The following is a 6,000-nucleotide window of genomic DNA, read 5'->3' as shown; positions in this document are numbered from 1 at the left end:
ATATATATATATATATATATATATGGTAATCCACTAGATGGAAATCTTTTTTCAACTGCCTATGCATCCAGAAAAACTGGAACAGAGGGATCTGGGGATGCAGCTCAGTGGTAGAGCATGTGCCTAGCATATGCAAAGCCCTGGGTTCAATCCCCAGCACCCAACAGAAAGAAGAAGAAAGAAGAAAAAGTGGAGTGTGAACAGTATCCGACTGTACAAACCAATCTAATTCATTCAACATTCATTGAACAACTGCTTTGTACAAAGACAAATAACAATAATAATAATGGGCACTATTCATAGCATGCTCAGTCTGCGAGTGCTTCCCATACATTGGCTCATTTAATTCTCCCAACCACCCCAGGGAGGTAGGGAGTGCTGTTATCCTCCTTATATGGATGAGGAAACCAAATCTTAGCATTACTTTCAGTTACTGGCCCAAGCTGGCGAGTGGAGGAGTTAAGTTAAAGAATAAGAACTGCTGTCATTGACTCTAAAGTGCATCACACTGAATGTGGTAAAGCAGGGATAACAGGCCACTGGGGTGGGGTGCAGATACAAGGATGATCCATGGAGAAGGAAGAGCATCAACAAAGGCCACACCATGTTTTCAGTTGCTCAGGCTACACACCTAGGAGTCATCCTCCATTCTTTTCCTTTGATCTCCCATGACTACTCCAACCCCAAGAACTGCCCATTCCATCCCCCACTATGTCAAACTTATCTGCTGCTCTTCACCTTCCCTAATCCACCCTCAGGGATGCCACCATCAATAAGATAGACTCTCTGGACTATGCAGGAGCCTCTTGGCTGACCCTCGGCATCCTCTCCAGCTCTCTCCATCCTCCTCTCCTTGGTAGTCAGGGGGTCTGCTTAACACAGAGGTCATGTCTCTTCCCAGCAAATCCCATCTTCTTTCCATGGTCTCTGGGGCCGTCCTTCCAAAATCAGGATTTTGCCTCCCTTTTGAACCTCAGCTCCTACATTGACTGCTAATTCTCCAACAACTGGCCCAGAAACTGGCATCAAGTCACCAACAATTACATGCAGAGGAAATGAAGGTGAGAATAAATGGTTTCTCAGGCAAGAATGGCTGGGAGTGTGAGGTGGTAAAGCAAGGTGCTCCAGGTGTCACGGACAACAGCTCCAACGAGGACCAGGGCGTGCTGCTGCAGTGTGCGATGAGCAAGCCTGGGGGCGGGTCTCAGGAAAGCCTGGTTCTCAAAGTCCAGTGGGCATGGAAACCCCTGAGAGCAGGCTGCCTGGCTCAGGAGAAGCATTCCATGAATGGTGGCCATTATGACGATTGTTACTTGTCTTTGCACAAAGCAGTTGTTCAGTGACTGTCGGATGAATTGTTCAAATACGAATCGTTGCAACCCACCCCCAGAAATCCTGATTCATACATTGGAGATAGGCTCTAAGAATTTGCATTTCTCATGAGCTTCCAAGTCATACTGATACTGTGGGCCCAGTAAGCAAATTTTGAGAACCACTGACATGAAATGGGCTAAAGGAAGCCCCCTGTGGAGGAGCAGGGGAAGATGGCCCTAGTGACCTCTTCCTCCTTGATCTCACCCTCCTGGGATCTTGACCTATGACCTTCTACAACCCATTCCCCTGGAACTCAGCCCTGGCTGTCCCCTTCGGACAGCATATTATGCTTTGAAACACTAGTTTCTCTCTCCACTGAAACTCATCCCCCAAACCACCTAATTTCACCTGGCAATTCACACTGGTGATGCCCTGACAGGGTCTCTTTTTAACAAGAAGCCTGGTATGAAATCATGTGGCCATGACGTGGCATCTTCAGCTCTGATTAGGCAGGAAGGTCAGAGGAGAGGACTTCCCCTGGTGCCCCCCACCACTCAGCACTCCTGGTAGCATGCTGCTGGCTGCCCACCCTTCAGATTTACACACAAAGGCCACTATCACATTCATGTGCACTTTTTTCCCATTAGAGAAGAAGGTAGGGATGGTTGCAAGGTCTTGAGTAAATATTCTGTTACTCATACCATCAGCCCAATGGCTGGATATCATCACATTTGATATTTTTTATTGCCTTCTGCCCTGGAAAGAAAAGTTGATCCAAGAGGCAACATTAATTTGCATCCACTTCAACTAAAAATCAGACAGGACCCGATCATTAATGTATATCTCTTGCAGCTTAAAATACAAGTGATCTTTCTTCTCTGGGACTCAAAAGGGAAGTGCTTAGTAGCCCAAGTTCCCAGGGTCCTCGTTTGGGCCCATAGATCTGTCTCCTGCTCTCCTCAGTTTACAGGGATCTGAGAATAAGCTAAGGGGCTTGAAGTGGGTGCTAGTTTGGTCCTGTTACAGGAAAAAGGCAGAAAATAATTCTGCACAAGAATGTAATGTGCCTTTGAGTTTTCAAAGCTAATGACAAAATCCTGCACATTTTTGAGTCACATTAACATGGTTTGGTGTTCTGATTCTGCTACTTTCCAGCTATGTGATTTGGGGTAACTGACATAAGCTCTCTGAGCCTCAATACTCTTGTTTGTGAAATGGGGCTGTTGCTATCAGCTTTAGAGGGATGTCATGATCATTTAATGAAGCTGTGCATGTTAAGTATCTAGTTCGGTATAGGGTACCATCAGTGAACTGGTGCCTGCTTAAGAGTTGGCTGTCCTTTGCAGGATTGTCTATTATAGTCACGGGAGACTGAGGTAGGAGGATCCAGAGTTCAAGGCCAGCCTGGGCAACTTAGTGGGACCCTGTCTGAAAATAAAAAACAAAAAGGTCCAAGGATGTAGCTCAGTGATAATGCATCCCTGGGTTCAATCCCAGTACAAAAAAAAAAAAAAGCTGGTATCCATGAATAAGTCTCTGGTTTATGGTGTTTACCAATTTCCCTGGTGTAAATACTCTCACCATGGCTGACATTGAGCTAACAACATGTTGCTGAATGAGGATTTGGGAAGAGATGTCACCACAGAAGGAAATAACCTCAAGAACAGAACAGACACATAGACATAGCAAAATAATAAGTGAGGAAACTTACCTTTGCCTTTTGAATACTTACTACCTTTGTGTTTTTTTTCCATCCACATTTTTATTGGTGCATTTCAGTGGTACATAATGGTGGGATTTGTTAAGACATTCACATATGCACACAATGCAACAATCGAATTTGATGGCCTTTGTTTTTTTAAAGGGATTGATTTAATTAAAAGTTTACATAATTTAATTTTTCATGCTGGCTGTATTTCACAAACAGCTCATGAAAACTCCTGAAATATTTAACAATCGACTCTCACCAGCCAGCTCCAGCATGTGGCTGGGCACACGTGTAGTGATCAGTAAATTTAACTGACCCTCCCTCTTCCTTTGCTGTCCACAGCCCTGGGGGAGATTTCATGAACGTTTTCCCAAGTGGAGACAAAGACATTCTCTGTTCCCCTGAAGGCTCCTTACCTTTGGCCTCAACCCCTCTGGGCCATCATCCCAGTCCTCAATCTGAGCTAAACCTCAGGGAAGGTCCTAATCCTGCTCCTGGCCCCTGACTGGTCTTTTCTCCAGCTGAGAAGCCAAAGAACAACTAACTACAGAGAAGGGGTTGACTATGCTTAGTGGGGAGGACTCCTCTCTATGGCTAGAGAGTGGAGACTGCGGGTTTATTTTAGGATCTCTGTCTGGGAAGGAGATGGGTAAACAGGGCCAGCAAGCTGTACTTTGGCAAGCCAGGGCCTATAATTAGGCTCTGGTTGAGGGTGAAATAAACCCCTGGTTGTTACTAAACAACAGAAAAAGCAGGAAGGCCTCCAGTTTCTCCAGCCATACAAGCCTCCAAGGACAGACATTTGGACAGAGCCGCCCTATCTACAGGAAGCATCCAAATTACCCTCAGAAGGCACTCTTGTTCCTTCCCAGACCAGAGTGGGAACTCAGAGGTCACCCAGGAGTAAGGACACTGAGAAGCAGAGCTCGGCCTCACCTCACCTTCAAGCCCTCCGCATTTCCTCCCCAGCCCCTTTACAGGTTGACAACCCCAGGCATCCTCTTCCTTATAAACAGTTTCCAATAAACCGGAGAAATGTCACCAACTCACTCCGTACAGGACAAAGCAAAGCCACAGTTTTGTGGGACAAAGTCCAAAAGTCCAGCGGTGTTGATTCTGCCCAGCAGGACTCTGGGGTGACTAGGTTTCTACTCATCTTTCTGCTTTTCCAGAATTTAATCCCCCCCCCCCCACACACACACACCAAGGCTTTGTTTGGGAGTTTTTTGTTTCTTTTATTTTTTGCTGTCTACAGCCTGGGTCCCAAGTTCAAAACGTCAAAATAAATACACAAATAAAATTAAGTTGTACCAAAGCGGAGAACTTAAGAGCTTTGGGTCCTTCACCTGCACACGTCCCCTCCTGGGTCCTGTAACTTATTCTAGTCCCTTACATTAATTAATTAATTAATTAATTAATTAATTATTGGTATCAGAGATTGAACCCAGGGGTGCTTAACCACTGAGCCACATCCTCAGCCCTTTTTATTTTTCATTTTGAGACAGGGTCTCACTAAGTTGTTTAGGGCCTCGCTAAATTGCTGAGGCTGGCTTTTTGAAATTGTGATCCTCCTGACTCAGCCTCCCCAGCCACTAGGATTATACGCATGCGCCCCTCAGTCAGTTAAAATTCTTTTTCTTAAAGAGGTTCTCCCAAGTTTTATCAGCGAATGCCCTGCATCCCTCTGCATCAGCCCCTGCGTGGCCACTAGTCTGAACCACTTTTGAAGCAACCTTCTTTATAACTTTTATAACCTTCTGCATTGGTTGTTTTTGAGCACACAGTCTGGACACCAGCCATGATCCAAGGTCCAATGCTTGAGTGGAACATTTTCCAGAGGCATCACTGTGAAAAATCAGCCTCAAATAGTCAACTGTAAAATGTTATCTTGAAAGTACAGGTGAAGAGCCGTGATGAGGGAAGGCTGAGTACCCAGGGGCAGAAGCAAGTCCCATCTAGGGAGGTAGCAATGATTATGCACCCCTCTTGTACCAATATGGTCACCTTATTTTGTTTCATTCCATTGAATTTCCCACTGGCAAAACTAATCTTTTCTCTGTTCTGGCCTGGCCCTCGGGCACACTGCAGAAGGGATAAACTAGGATCCTCCCCCATTTATTTCTGATCTTATTCCTGTCTTTTGTCTTTGGTGTGTGGAGTCCTTCTTCTAGTCAGTAAAGAACTTGCAACTAAAGATAGAAACCCACAAGTGGGATTGCTGAATCATGTGGTTGTAAGTGTTTTGAGGAACCTGCAGACTGTCTTCCAAAGTGGCTGCACTAATTCACATCCCTGCCATCAGGAGTCCTTCCCTCCACGTCCTCACCAGCACTTGTGATCCTTCATCTTTTTGATAACAGACATCCTAACTGGTGCAATGTGATATATCTTCTTGTGGTTTTCATTTGCATTTCCCTGAGGATTGTTGGTGCCAAGCATGTTAATTAGCTTGATTTAATCATTCCACAATGCAAAATAAACATTTTTAAAAAGCAGATGGCACCCATAAATACATGAAATTATTATTTGTCAATTAAAAATAAAAGATTTTTTAAAAGAACTTGCTATATATATAAATAATACACATATGTATGTGTGCATATATGTATATATGTTTATGTATATGTGTAAATACATATGGGTGTTGTATATATACACACTAGTGTGTGTGTGCATATATATATAAGCACACTATATTTACATACACTAGTCCCTACCTATGGGGGACCAAATTTGAAAACTACTCTTCAAGCCTCCAATGAAACCCTGAGGGTGAATGAAATTCTACCGTCACACTACATGGTGGCCACCTGCCACGTGTGGTTATTTAAATTTAAATTAAATTGAATTTTCAGCCCCTCAGCCCCTGCTTGCTCCATCTTGAGTGTCAGTAGCCACATGTGGCCACCGTGTTGTACGTGCTGATCTAGAACTTGCCCGACACCACAGGAAGTCCTGCTGGGCTGCATTGGTCTAGA

The sequence above is a fragment of the Marmota marmota genome, unplaced genomic scaffold (assembly GCF_001458135.2).
Source record: "Marmota marmota marmota unplaced genomic scaffold, marMar, whole genome shotgun sequence".
Lineage (NCBI taxonomy): Eukaryota > Metazoa > Chordata > Mammalia > Rodentia > Sciuridae > Marmota > Marmota marmota.
The sequence above is the reverse complement of the archived record's forward strand: the minus strand, read 5'-3'. Positions refer to the sequence as shown.